At 47.4% G+C, this 15096-nt stretch overlaps 1 pseudogene; it reads right to left on the bottom strand.

Moving 5' to 3' along the window:
• Positions 1-6985: 6985 nt before the first annotated feature.
• LOC149354679 (uncharacterized) lies at positions 6986-13513 on the bottom strand (annotated as a pseudogene).
• Between the last annotated feature and the right edge of the window lie 1583 nt (positions 13514-15096).

Below are 15096 nucleotides of genomic sequence, written 5' to 3'. Positions count from 1 at the left end.
AGATACAGCGGCACCGGCTAGCATGTGTTTCGAGCCGTCTTGAGATGGGTGTCTGTTTCTTTGATCTCTAGAGAGATAGCGACACGGAGGCAGACAGTGCACAGGACATCTTGTTTTCGCCTTCGTTACGCCGGTCACCGATGAATTCTTCAGGAGGGAAGGACAAATCAGCCGTGTCCACACCCGCTTTGTCGGGCTGCTCAGGGGCAAGCGGGCGATGAGTTGGCGCCGCCGCCGCTCGCTGTCTCCTACGATCCACAGGAGAGCGCAGTTCGGTAGAAGCGCCGCTTTCAGAATCTCCGGCAAAGGGGATTAGCTGCTTTTGTTCACGGCGACGCAGTTTCCAGACGCGCCCCCACACCAGCGTTCTTTGCGTCTTCTGCGAAAACCAGCGTCTTTGGTCAACGCAGCCCGATGGCGACTGCCTGGCTCGCCTGTCACCTCTGGCTGGGCCTCAAATCACAACAGCGCCCATGTACTGTGCGTGTCAGTGCATGGTAAAGAGACCCAGGTGGTCGACATTATCCGGAACTTTCTACTACTCCGTCCCTCATAGCCTGAGTCGTTTTGGGGCTCAGAACCCCATAAAAACACAAAAACAAATTTTCCGACCGGGGTGGCGAGTGTCCCTTCCCCTCGGAAGTTGCGCGGCGTTCCTTTCACCCCCAAAGTGCGCATTCGGAGATATTGCGGCAAGTAAAAGCCTTGCACGTGTGCGCGCCTCTGTGTTTGTGCTTCGGTGTTTTTAGTGGCCGGTTGTCAGCGAAGCTGAGAACAACCAAGACAGCGGACGAGAAAAAACGAGCGGCGAGCAGTGTGTGTGCGGTTGCTCGACTGTGCGGATGCGCGAGCAAGATGGAGCGAGGTGTATGAAGCTGCGAGCGTGCATTTATCTTGTAAATAAGTTTTCGTTGCATATATAGTCATATTTTGCTTTCAACGTACGCGTTCAACCGTTTTTCCAATCAATGTGTATGATGAGTGTGCACCGAGAGCGTGTAATGAAGCACAGAAGTTAATTTATCACACGTGTAATTACGCAATTCACCCAGAAAAATCCGAGGCGCCTACAATTGCTGTTCAAGGAAGACTGACTGAGTGACTGTAGTTGCGTGTTTGTGAATATATTGTGCTGTGTGCTGGTCATCAATCCGGGTGAGTCGAGAACCCGTATGCAGCAAGACTGAGCACTCTTCTCCACGAAGTGATAGTATCTCTTTGCATTTTTGATTAATTTTAATTCTTTCTTCGTTGATAAACTCCAATGCACCTCTCCTAGCCGCGCTTTAATTTGCTTTTTGTAATTTTTCTTTCATGTGTGCATTTTGCTTAATTTTTATTTATATATAAATAAATAAATTTACTCCGCAAATAGTGCCTTTTTGCTACGAACACCCCCCCCCCCTCCGGCGCCAACAACCAACGGGGCCCCCCCCTGCAAAAAATTCTGCGGACGCCCTTGGTCACACCCGCACTGAGACCTGGACACAGCATGCTTGGCGCAAGTGCTATCGGCGATGTTTTTCCTTTTACGCTGGTTGTTGCCACAACCGACGACTACGCAGTGCTGACCAGATGAAGTTCGCGCCGAGTAAGGCATCGCGGCAATAGGGAAGCGCACCTGAAGTTTGCTCCCACTGCACCAGCGCCACTTCTCCCCTGCCGGTCATTTTGGCGTTGCTGTCCGGGCACGTCGCCGGCGGAGCGCATTGAGCCAGCAGCCTGTCGGCTGGTACGCGCGTGCTGCTCGCGCAGCTGGCACTCTCTCTTTCATTGTGAGCACGTGCCGTCCTGCTCGCGGGCGCACAAAAGTGGTGTTGCCGCTCGCTGTGAATTCCGCGACGTTCTAAGAGTGGAGAAACTGGTTGTGTGTGCGGCTGTCACAATAGTTCTCTGAACATCAACGGCCAAGGAATGCCCGTGTAATTCTACAGATTTCCTGGTGATGTCCTACATTCTTGGGAAAAAAAAATTTAATATTGGAAAATTGTAACGTACAGTAACGGAAATATTGAAGGTAATGGTCCACCCTTTCTATATGCAGCAAAATCTTAAATATTTTTCATCGCTCGTATCGAGCAGTTGACGATAGGAAAAACGTTAATACGAAAAAAAAATGCAAGCCTATCGATGGGAGATTGCTATAGTCAAATCTTCCAGTATATGAAAAAAGATGCGGTCATACATTTTTTACTATTCAAAAATGTTTTTGTCCGGAATTGTTGCGTATGAAATGGATGAGAACGAGAAACGGCAGGCCTCGATAACTGCTATGGGCAGGGTGAAGTAAGCTTTTTCCTGTTACTAAACACGTTTGGTATGTCGCACGCGTAATATTATTTCTGCGCAGTTTTTGCTGTAATTCACTAAGCATGCAGTGTTTAGTAAAGCTCGCGCTAACGAAACTCATTTTTTTTGCCGTTTCTTATTTTCGAGACTGACTGCAGCTAGCGGCATTATGCAGACGCGTGTAAGGCAAGGTAAGTGATCGCCTGAATGTTCCGACTTGTGACGCCGGGCTCAATTTTCGAAGTTGCTTTACATGTAAAAAATTTCAAAAAATAAAAATAATCAAAATGTTTGCTTGCACATGAATGAGCGTTTGCATATGAGCGATGGCTCTGCAAATAATTGTTTTGGGGATGCGCGTGCGCTGTAATCGGAATTAAAATAAATATACGAACCGCTTATCTCCGTTGTAGCGATTGACAAACTAGAGCATTTTTTATCTTAGCCGTATATAGCAAGCAGCTGGTAGGCGCATTTCGTGCGTGTTTTCGTTTTTCTCCTCAGCCTCGCGCGTCGCCTTAAGGCCACTTTATTTTAAGTTAAAATAAAAATTATTTCCATCATTATTCATCGAAACACGTAACAAAATCCTTATTATTTGGCCAACAAACCTGCATGCACCGAAGTGCTCAGTCACCCAACGAAATTAAGCATCTTGCGAAGATGGCCGCGCCAAAAAAAAAATGGTATTTACCTCGAATTCCACGTCTTAAATGATCTCGTCATTTACTTGCGATACACATTTCGCCAAAACGGTACCGGCTTTTTCGTCAACAATCTGCTTCACGTAATGGGCCTGATCCACTGGCAGTTCTTTTTTCAAGTTCGCAGCGAAAAAAAAATTCACTGTACACTATTTCTTTTAACCTACATCTCAGAGCGTACTGCCGCGACCGAAAGAAATGCGAACAGCGGAGTGCCTAGGCTCTCCGCCGTTGGAATTTATTTTCGTCACGCTTATACTTGGCTCGCAACACAAGTACGCTAGAGACATCCGTGATACAATAATGTACCACTCTAGCGTCTTTTTGGTACTACCGAGATAAAAACGCATTGAAGATAAATTCCGACTGCGCAGCGCGTGGGCGCCGTGCTGTTCGCATTTTTTTCTAGCGCCCCTGTACATTTTGCTAATCCTCTGAAGCTCGCCAGCGTTCAAGCACGAGGGAAAAAGCTCGGGACTGCACAAAGAGATTTGCAGGCTGGCCAACACGTGCAAAGTACGTGCAGAACTGGCTTTTTTTTCAGGGGAAAGCGCGCTGCTCGCGCAGCTACTCAATGGGAGGGGTGACCGGTTTGCCCGGACAAAAACACGGAGTCGGTCGGAGAGGGCGCTTTTCACTGGCGTCCGTAGCGCCCCCCTGCGAAGCTGCGGTCCCCTATAGTTGACAAGGGCGAGAAAATCGCGATAAGTGGCGGATGTCTGTGAACAAGCTACGCCGTGAAGGCAAGAGAGCCGGCGATGCACGGCGATGTAACAGCCCGCAGTCAGTTGGCCACCGTGGTAGGCTGGAGAAGAGCGCGGTTTGAGAGTATTTTCTCCCTCTCCCAGTAGCCCTTGGTAAAATCGTGTATAAGACGCTTGAACCAACGACCCTTCGTAGTCTAGGTACAAAACCAAGCTTTTTTGGCGGCATCAGGTGGGACTCCAAAGACTTACAGTATTTGGGGGTTCCCTTGCATCACTATCGTAATAGTGGGAATCACTGGGATTCTCAGAACTCGTTATTTAGGCGACAAACCCAGGCTTGGAAGGGCAGAGCGCTGTCTCTATTTGCAGGAGCACCAGTTTGCAATATCTTATTGGTTTCGAAGCTTATCTATGCCATGCAGGTTTTGCATTGTGGAAGGAAAAAATTTACAAGGGTTCAGCGCTGCTGAGCCGAATGTCGAGCGATAGCTCCGGTGATATAATACACAACGCTGGTTTTAATGTTTCATTATTACCACGCCCGGCCAGGAGCTTTAATTAGCTGTGTGCGACCGGACGTTGCATCGAACACAACCAGCGTTCTATTCAACGCATCAAAGTTCACCGACGTTCTATGCAGAACCCACTTTCATGCCATGCGTGCGATGTCAGAGCATGTTAAAGACACCCAGGTGGTCGTAATTATTCCGAAGACCTCCACAATGGCACCTCTTTCTTCCTTTCTTCTTTCACGCCTACCTCTATTCCTTCCCTTACGGTGCGGTTCGGGTGTCCACCGAGATATGAGACAGTTACTGCGTCATTTCCTTTCCTCAAAACCAATTTTAATTTCATGTGACGCGACGGCCACGTCTCGATGGAGGCGAAAACAAAATGGTGTGGCTGAACTCGGCTGAATCAGGTTATAGGGAGCGAAAGGCAACCGAACCAGTGGCTGATGTCGACGCGGAGACTTTGGCAGCATCCGCTGCTTTTTTCTGCTTGAGGTACATTGCTACCTGTGCTGCTGCTTCTCCAGACGCTCCTCCCGTTCTTCATCGGCTTCATCAACTAGACGAGGCCGCTTTCGGCTTGTGCCCGTGGTGGCACCAGCCGAGGCGCAATGCTCAAACAAATGCTCGTTTTTATATAGGTGTTCCTGCAAGCGGAACTGCGCGTCAGCGATGGCCTTCCAAACCCAATCCGACACGTTCCTTCGTCAACTTGATACCCGAAGCATCATGGGAGGTGGTGCGTCCTTTCGGGACACCGACGGCGACAGCGACAATGTTCGGGCCGTATAAAAGGGACAGGCAACCGCGCGGCCACTTCAGTGTGCTCGGTGGCACCAGGCGCAATGCTCAAACAAATGCTCGTCTTTATACAGGTTGGTAATAAATGGTCTTTTTCTAAATGCTTAAAAACTAGCTCTTCTGGGCTAGTGGCGCTGCCAATCCCCGAGTGCCTTTGCCGCTGTTGCTATGATTTATTCTGTGTGGTGCGTTTGCTATTACAATTGACTCGGAAATGTCGAAGAAAATCCAGGGCCTAAGACTGACTGTGTTCTGAAGGTGGTTACTGAAATTCAGGCCTCCTCAAGCTCTTCTTCAGACCGGAGGAGGACTCGCATCACTTAAAGCTTACCAGAAGGTAAATAATTGCATGCGAAGTAGCAATTACTGCTGTACAGAAAGAAATGTTACACATGATCAGAAAGCTGGATGATCTAGAAAATCAGAGCCGTAGAAATAACCTTGTCATCTTTGGTCTAAAGGAAGACGATGAAGAAAATGCCACACCTTGGGCGAAACATGTCACGAAGGAAATTTTTAAGTACAAGCTTGGGGTAGAGGTAAATTCACTCGAACGCATATATTTATTCACATTTGACAAATTTACATATTTAGGCATTCGCGCATGAACAAAACCATAACATAAAACAACAGTTTAAGTACCACAATACAAGCAAACATGCTACAGTGCATGTATACAGTTACCAATAATGAGCGCAAGCAGGAGAAATTTCGGACAGTGCTGATCTTTTAGGTGGTTACGCGGGACCAAAGGTTGCCCCGAGTTGCTTTGGGACGTTAAACCCCAATAAATCTAAACACCAAAGGTTGCCGCTCACTCCGCTGTTCTGCCGCAAACTGCCTGATGACGTCGTCTATACTTAAGAGCGCCGTTCTTTCTTTGTGTATATGCAAAATCAAAGGATGCGCTAACCTATTTTGAGTCGTTCGGTTGCGCAAATACGTTTTTATTATGCGCAGAGCGCTAAAGAGCGTTCCCCGGAAGAAACAGACGCTGGTATGCAAAACAGAAGCTGAACATACTTCACGACCTGAATCATCAACTCGCACATGTTTTGCGATTTCTTTTGTAGGATCTCTAAAATGCCCAGAGTTGTGGTAGAATCAGCGCCGTTTAGAAGAGTTCGTCATAGCATAAACTGCGCCGAGAGTCTGCACAAGTCAAAATCAACTGCATGCACTCCCAAAGCCGCCTCTAGTTTATCTGCTGTATACCGACTACCTCCAGTGGCGCTAGTTAAGATGTCTTCTAGTTTTACGAGCTGTTCCATGCTCGGCTGCTCAAAAGGCTGCTTTGTTTCACTTATGATTCGGTCAGCAGAAGCGAAATACTCCTTGCGCAGCGTGGCCTTAACGTCAAGTGCAACTGGCTAGACATGTCTATCAGTCGTCTCATACCTCGCAGGAGGCTTTGTCGGTCTTGACATATGAGGTTACTTCAGGCCTAGGCGTGCTGCTGTTGTGCTCCTGTGCTGCCACAGCTTCTCAAACGCAGTTTTGAGAGTGCAAGTGGGAGATCGCCTCGCAGAGAGCCTGTGCTACCTTTTTTGCACCTGCGGCGCATTATGTTGAGCTCTGTAGAGCCTTTGCTAGTTCTTCACAAGTCCCGAAGAAGGCTACGGAAATGTGGATACCTAACAAGGTTTCAAATTTCTGCAAAAGCCGATCGTAACCTCTAAAAATAGCCTTGCTGCTTTCGGTCACTGAACCTGGTGTCTGCAAGCGCTCCTTGAGTGTCTCTTGAACTCTGGCGTAATTCTCAACGAATCTTTGCATCTACTTTAAATCTAACGGTCCATCGCGTCGGGCCAGCTCCCTGCTTCTGCTGCTACTGAAAATTCCAGTCGGTATCCTGAAGAAGGGACGGAGTTGGGGCCAGAATCTTGGATTGAAAATAAACGGTTTTCTACATGCATTGTTCTGAATGCTTGAGGTCTTCGTGCTATGACCTTATGTGCTCTCCACGCAGCCATTAATGACGCTGTGGAGTGAGATATGCTTCTAAGCTTGGTGGCTCGAGGCCAAAGTACTGGGATACTTGAGAGCCATAGACACATGTGTGGCAATTTGCAAGAAGTGCACTGACCCTGTACATGCGAGGCAAGTTCTACCGGTGGGGCTTCTGATTTTTCTGAAATCAAGAAATGCAAACAACCCTGCGATCTTCCCAAAGCCCCACTCGACAGCTTGCCTTACTTTGCTCATTTCCCTATTAAGTGATTCCTGCCGTGCTGTTATCCTGCCTCCACCATAGGGCTTTAACCAGGGTGTCGAACCGGAATTTTTTCGGGTTCGGTTCAGGTTCGGGTTCACGCCTTTCGGGTTCAGTTCCGGGTTCGGCTCTGGAGCGACATTCCGTTCCGGTTCGAACCGCTCCGGATAGCGTCGAACCGGTTCAAACGGGTTCAGACTATAAAAAATTCTGAACGTATGTTTTTATTCAACCTTGTTTTGCTGTTTACTTTTCTATGTGATATCAGCATATAAAACAGCACTGAAAAATTTGCTCAATGCTGGATGTTTTATTGTCCGCGGCAAAAAGATTTAAACTTACGCAAGAGCCGCGAAATCAAATGAACTCAGAATTAGTGTACACCGGCTATGTGTACTAGACTCTGCCGGATGAGATACATAAAAAGAAAAGCTGATGGATTTTTCATCTACAAAACCTTTCAGCTTCAGCAGTTTCGGAGTCCCCGTCAGGCGAGTAACAGATCTCTCTTGATGCTCGTGTCAATCGGGAATTTCTCCGGCGCAAAATGCTTAAGCGGGCGCCGTCAGGACCACTGCATGCGCCCACTATGAGCGGAAGTTGCCTTGTATTTGCAGGTATATGCAGCCAAGACATCTTTCTGTCACCCCAAAAGCGGCTTGCCAGTCACCCCCCCCCCCCACACACACACACTCTGGCACACCTGCAGCATACATCTAGAGAGTTTACCAAAAATATTATATTTTCATCTCCTGCTCTACATCGCCTTCGTAACTCGCATTATATATATCTCGACCACCTACAGCTCAGGTTCTTCAAAAACACAGCTAATCATAGCTTGTCGCTAGTACAGTGTAAAGTTAAGATTTGGGCCTAGGCTGATGTCGTCTCCGTCTCTTGCTCTGATGAAAAGAATATTACAAAAAAGCAGGCTTGCATTGGTTGGGGGCACATCGTGTCTGTACGGACACAAACTTGCGACGTCTTCGATGCAACGTTGCATTGTGAAAATGTTGCAATTGGTGCATTGCAAAAAGAGGACCGCAAATTCGTTACATAGAATTTTTGTGACTTCTCTAGGGCGCTTTCAAAGAGAGACCATGCGTGGACAGAATTTCATGCTACCTTGATACAGTGTGGTGAGACTTTCGTGCAGTTTTTGTCCACTAACCTGTTTCATGATTTTTATTTTTCGAAACCGAAAACCACCGCTTACTGGCAGCTGTGCTTATTAGGTGACTAAATGCTCATCTGTCTTCTATGTACAGTATGGTCCACTGTCAAAGGGAACCTCGCGCAGCATTCCCGCCGCGGTCCGCGAAGCGCCCCTTTTGAGAAGCTACGAGAATCGGCAACACCAGGCGCATGCGCGGTAACCGCGGAAGGTGGAGCCAGCCCCGCGTCGTCTGCTACGGCGCTCTTTTGGCGCTTGGCTTGCGGAGGTAGGAACTCTGGAACGCGACGGCTGAATTTAACATAAAAACCAGATTTCCTCACCGCTACGTAATGGACGTGTGTTTCTGCAATGTATTTTTTATGTCCGATTCTTCTTAGGAAATTTTTCCGCGATGCATTCGTGGTTCAGGAGAGACATGTCTAGTTCTCGTCGACTTTCTGTTCTGATCCCACGAAAAAAACCTCCTGTACCTGCAGCGGGGCTATTTTGGTCCGTCGCCATCTCGAACAGACTGCTGCCAGACAAGTGAAGCCGTTGGGAACCGAACAGCGTTTTATCACCGTCGTCTGCTCCCTGGGAAATACGAAATGCCGCATCATCCCTTTTGCGACCAGGCTGCTTTCGATATCAACGGCTTTCTGGTTATCTCCAGCTCAGTTTGTATGTTCTGCCTTTATTTTAGTCTTTCAGGCGAAAGTGCTTCAAGGAACGACATCGCTGTTGCAGACCACACGCGGCCGGCTACTCCTTCCACGCTTAGTGCCCGTGTGCCTGGTGCCGCCGATCGTGCACTCGGGCGTTGCGTTATGCACGATTCCCAATTTCGAAAATTTGTACCCCCATTGCTAGAGCAGAATGAAGAGTAAAAATTTTTTTGCATGAAATTGTGGGTATTTCTGCATCATTAACCTGTCTCGTTGCCAACAGCTGCATCGTTTGTCGTTCTGGAGTATGAATACCGGAACCATGTCGGCCATTGATGTTGGGCGTCAGAGCAAATGCACTAATAGCCCGCCGCAGCTACAGGAGGTTGCTTTCGTGGGTTCAGAACAGAAAGTGGACGAGAACTAGAGATGTCCCTCCTGCACCTGTATTGCATCGCGGAAAAATTGCCTAAGAGGAATCGGAAATGAAAAAAATATATTGCAGAAACACACGTTCATTACGTAGTTGCGAGAAAAATCTGGTTGTTATGTTAAATTCAGCCGTCGCGTTCCAGAGTTTCTACCTCCGCAAGCCAAGCGCCAAAAGAGCGCCGTAGCAGACGACGCGGGGCTGGCTCCACCTTCCGCGGTTACCGAGCATGCGCCTGGTGTTGCCGATTCTCGCCACTTCTCAAAAGGGGCGCTTTGCGGAGCGCGGCGGGAACGCTGCGCGAGGTTCCCTTTAACAGTGGACCACACTGTACATAGTCGTGAGGGAATTTTGTGCTGACACACTCGATTTCCTAAATATTCGCTTTTCCTTAGAATACCTGTACGGCTTCTCCAGAAGGCAGCTGACAAAGGTTCTAATTGGTCATTACTTCCTCTACGTGCAGCCTTACCTGGCCTTTCTTGACGGTCTTATATTAAGGCGAGTTCAGAGGATGTACATTCAATAGGCCCCAAAAACCTTTCTTAGACTTCAAACATCGACCTTACGTGTTGGGACATGTCATCGAGCCAAGCGGACGTTTGTGCCATGATCAGTGAATTGCTACCTCTGCAAGCAAGGAGGAACTATTGAACAACGAAATTATTTGTGACGCTATGTTCGTTTGAGACGTAGCTCACTTCAGTAGTCTCTTAAAAAGGACAATGATGTCATGCCTTACGCTAAAGACTTGTGCCAGTAATGAAGGTCACCGGAATTCTGTGTGAACTTTTCCTGTTAATAAGACTGCTTAGCGTGCGAAGAAGCCGTATGATTGATAAACACGCACAATCGCCACTTTCGGCGAGGTCACTGTTCAGAGAACAGTTCATTTTAGCTCAGAACGTATATCCTGCGAAAGTTCAACCTCCTGACTGGTCGCCCTTTCATGACGTGTGCGCCATCAGGAATTTTTATATGCAGGCAGAGTAATGGAGTCATAGTGCCATGAGGCCGTATGCCGAGGTCGCGGAATTCAACCCAGTCAAGTAAGGCAAGACGAGGTCAGGGAGGTTCCTGATACTCCATGCGGCAACAATAAAAAGAATCTTCGAAGATGGCCAAGTAGCCTAAGGCATCAGTAAACGAAGCTTCTCTGTTGCGCCCGCCACCACAGCCACTGAGCCATCGTGAGTGGTCTTATTCATTATCTGCTATCTGAGACAAGGAATGCCTCAGAAAGTGAATGTTGCACGACGTGATTGGGTCATTGCGCCTACGCTTCACATATTTATGGTACTCGACACAAAGAAAAAGAAACCATTCTCACTCAGTGCTTTACGAGTTAAAGCAGTGCTAACAATTCGATTAAAGCTGTACGTAAGCACGTGAAAGCGGGATACTATAAAATCCAACATTTCACGTCAATCTGGCGTAAAATACTTCAGAATTACCAAAAGGACATTCCGGAAATGCCAATTAACTTTCTTCCTGGACACGATACTTCTTTCAGTTTTGTTGTTGACCTGGATGCCATTTCGACTGGATGCCATTTTCGCACTTCATAGCGCCGACAGCTTTCACTGGGTAAATCTACGCGTTGGCATATGCCATTTGGTCTGTAAAAAAAAAGAAAAAAGTATACCATGTTGCACAAAATGTACGGCTGAACCGAGTCCTGAACCGGTTCGGAACAGTTCCTTTGATTGAGAGGACATAGTAGTAGCGCTAAAAAAACAAGGACGACAGGGTAGAGAAAGACAACACAGGCGCTAGACATCAACTGACTTTATTCTCGAGAACAACAACGAATTTATAGGCGACAATCAGGAGCATAAAAAATCAACATTTGAATCGCATGCGTGGTGCCACTTCCCGATACAAGAACCTCAAATCTTTAGTGCACAGATAAACATTTGGTTTGCTCACGCACGTTTGCCTTTCCAAGTGAATGAGAAAGGCTTCCAATACTTCCCGCTCTTTCTGATCTGCACTGACATAAATCACACGTGTCTGCTCAAACAAAGGGGTACATTTTTTGTCATCATGCTTACAACGTTTGCAATGTGCCGCCAAGGTCCAGGGCCTGATATAGCAGCTGCCAAATTGTTCTGCTCCATGAGGCGAACATTGATGCAACGGCCGGTTTGGCCGATGTAGCACTTTCCGCAACATAGCGGAATCCGTTAGACCACATTGGTCCTGCAGGCCATAAACGGCTTCCCATGCTTGATGGGGCATGACAGTTTTCTGTTGCAGTCATCATTCACCACTCTGCAATGTTTCCCGAGTTTGTTGGGTGCCGTAAGCACTACCCTTATATTGCCTTTCTAGGCCACCTTTTTAAGGCGGTGCGTAAACTGGAGAACATAGGGCAGTGTCACGCATCTCGCCCGTTCGTGAGCTTATCGCTCAGTCGTCAGCTTATGGTCCCCAGCTTTAATCTTGTGTATCAGACACTCGGCGACCGATGCCACCAGTTATACAGGAAAAGCTGCCTTAGCCAGGCGACCCGCCTGCTTTCCAACGCCCTCAAGCATATTGTGCGAGCAAGACTTTTCTAAAGCAGCAAGAAGGCATGTCTTAGCAATGCCTCTTTTAACCAATTTGGAGTGGGCCGAATCAAAATTCAAAATTGCTTTTTTGGGCCTTGGCTGGTACATGTGGCAAACGTGTGATTCACCAAAGAAAAAAAGAACATTAAGAAACTGTAGGCTACCATTATGTTCAAGTTCATGGGTAAAACTCAGAGCTCCGGCACAGGACTTAAAAAGATCTAGAGTATGCTGGATTAGATCCTCATTTCTGTGGTCTTCACGTTTTGCTACCACAAGAAAATCGTCTACATACCTAAAAATGCGTAAAATCTTGTCATTAAGGCGCGCTTCAATGCGTTTGTCCTCTATGTCCTCTGAATCCAAACACCAACTAGCCCAGCTTTCTGCCTTAAAGTTCCTTTGAATCGTTCCGGTTTGGGTTCAGTTCCAAGATGGCGAAAAAAATTTGGGCTCGGTTGGTTCCAGTTCCGACCAAAAATTCGGGTTCGGTTCCGGTTTCGGGTTCAGGTTCGGTTCCGGTTCGACACCCTGGCTTTAACAACAGTGGCCTCAATGTTAGGTAAGCCGGGTCCCCATAGGTGTGCCCTTGGACAAGCTTTTCCAGTTTTTCGTATGTCTTGCTTTTCCGCAGGATACCTGAAAGACATGTAAATAAGTAAACGGGTTAACTCACTGTTCCCTTCCTCTACAAAAGTCAGTTGTGCTCAAGCCACGCCAAAAAAAGCGGAACAAGGAACTCACCAGCGTCGTGCCGGCTACCAAAGAATGGCCCGCTGAGCTGGCATATATGATGCCGTTCGGACACATGATGGACTGATACTTGACAGCGTGTATGCGTTTGTGTCCAGAGAAGAAAATCTTTTCGCTAGTTGATGGCCTGCTGATAGCTCGGGTGGTTCCGTCTATGAACCCCCAACAGTTGTGGAGGGGAGCCCCTTTGAAATTCACAGCCTGCAAAGTAAATGTCTGTAATGGTGGTTTAAGAAATTCGAATGAATTCCTTACCTGGGAGAACGCTTCAATTGTAGGCAAATCAAGCCAGCTGTGATTGTTCACGTCTTTTAGGAGGTGAACGAAGTTGTCCTCTATGTGCGAGAGCACAGTGCTGGTCACCGACGAAATCACTGAATAGTGCCGGCCGAAAAGTTGCTCTAATTCACAGAGCCTGTTCGGGTATGACAAGCGACGCAAAGTGATGCACAGGGCTTCATCTCCGGGGACGATCACTCTTTGCGGCGTCGCGATGACGTCGGGAACGAGCAGAGCACTTTTCAATCTTCTAATACCAGCTTTTTTGAAGCGACAGTACGATCGGAGAAGTCCATTTTCCATAGCGTCGAAATTCAGATACCCGGACGCCGAAAGCGGATCTCGCCGAGTCACAGAAAACAATGCCATTACTAAAAGGTCTTCAATGTCGTGCCTGGTGAGCTGACTCACCAAGAGTGGGTCTTGCAGCACACTCCTCATTCGTGTCATGACGCCGGCTCGTAAGCAAAGCACTAGCTAGCGGCCTAGCGGTACAAGACAAACGCTGCACGTATCGCGCACAAGACAGCAGAGGAACGAACTCGAGGCTCGCCTCATCACGACTACTTTCTGACCTGGCATTGGCTCGCAACTGTGCTCGATAACAGAAATAAAAAACGACTGCTCAAAAACAGCATATGCATTTCACCTTACATATTATAAAATGTTATATGCCTTTATACTGCGACGGAAAATACAGCTATTTTTTTTCCTGTTGCCTATAGTAGAATACAATTTTAAAAAACAGCAGTTGCTAACACTGGGCCGTGGTCCGCGGCGTCTTGTATTACTCCGCTGGCCAATCGCAACAGTAAACGAAATAACCTTTTTAATGTTTGACTATACCACACAAACCACGTATCAAAATTTTAGAGCTGATAATTTTCTCCTCGTGGTAAGCTCCTCGTTTAGGTAACAAGAAAGGTTTAAGCAGCGGACTACTTTTTCGTCGTGGAGGAATTCTGTGCGCGGAGGCTGAATGTGGGCGGAGCTTCACTGCAGACTTAAGTTGTATCCGACTATATTTTCACATTTCAACACCAGAGGCTCTTTGTGCACCAGAGGCTCTTTGTGCGCCTCGTTCCCGCTCAGCTAAAAATAAATTTTGTGGCCAACGCTCCGGTTAGGGTGAGCGGGAACCGTGAGCGGAGCGGAGGCGCAATAGACGATATGCGAAATGCGCAGCGCCATCTCTCGGCGCTCCGAGAACTAAGTCCTCCATGTTGGTACGGTACAGAAAACGAAACCGCTGCCCAGCGTTGGGTTAAAACGGCTGCGCTTCGTTTGAAAAGTAAAATGCCGATGCAGTGTTGCGCTACCCTCTCCACTGTGAAAAGACACTACGATGCGTGCCACAACTAGGTGTGTTCCAGCTTTTCGCTTTTCTATTTTTTTACTCCGTCCCAACGTTTTAGTAACACAAAACGCCATGCGAGGTATCATGTGTCAGCACGCGGATCAGTGCGCAGCTTTCGCTTTCTGCGCTGATTTTTGACAAATCTCTCGAGGTGATTTGCGTTTAAATTAAGATAGGGACCACAGCCTTTGTTGTCTCTGATCAAAATTAGAAGCCGATTTCGTGCATTTATCAACTCTTCGGTCGGGCGTGAATATATATAGACGCATACTTGAACAACGTAATCGAGAAGGTAATTTTTTTTGAGCGGGCCAGTCGCTCGTGCCGTGGCGAAATAAGTTCACTCGAAGAACCATATGCCGATTACTGCTTAGTTTGCTACGCGTTCAGTTAAGTTTTTCCCGTGTTCAATTAGTTTTAGAAGGGCGAGGAAACTCTCTAGACCATACGCATATATTACGCGCGTTAAGGAGTCTTTGTGAAGCAATACACCCTACGTATAAAAACTGAGGTGCGAATGGTTTATTTCTTGAGGATTCCTATACCTTCGATATCTCCGGCGACGAAAATCTAAAAAAAAAAGAAGCGAATAATATAGCTACTTTATTATGAAGGAGGGACACATTTCTAAGCTAGAAAGTACGTGCAACAGTGCTCTGAAAACGCTTCAGGCCAT

Source organism: Amblyomma mixtum, chromosome 3, assembly GCF_055824585.1.
Source record: "Amblyomma mixtum isolate Tamu chromosome 3, ASM5582458v1, whole genome shotgun sequence".
NCBI classification, from domain to species: Eukaryota; Metazoa; Arthropoda; class Arachnida; order Ixodida; family Ixodidae; genus Amblyomma; species Amblyomma mixtum.
This window is presented reverse-complemented; position numbering and strand designations above follow the sequence as displayed.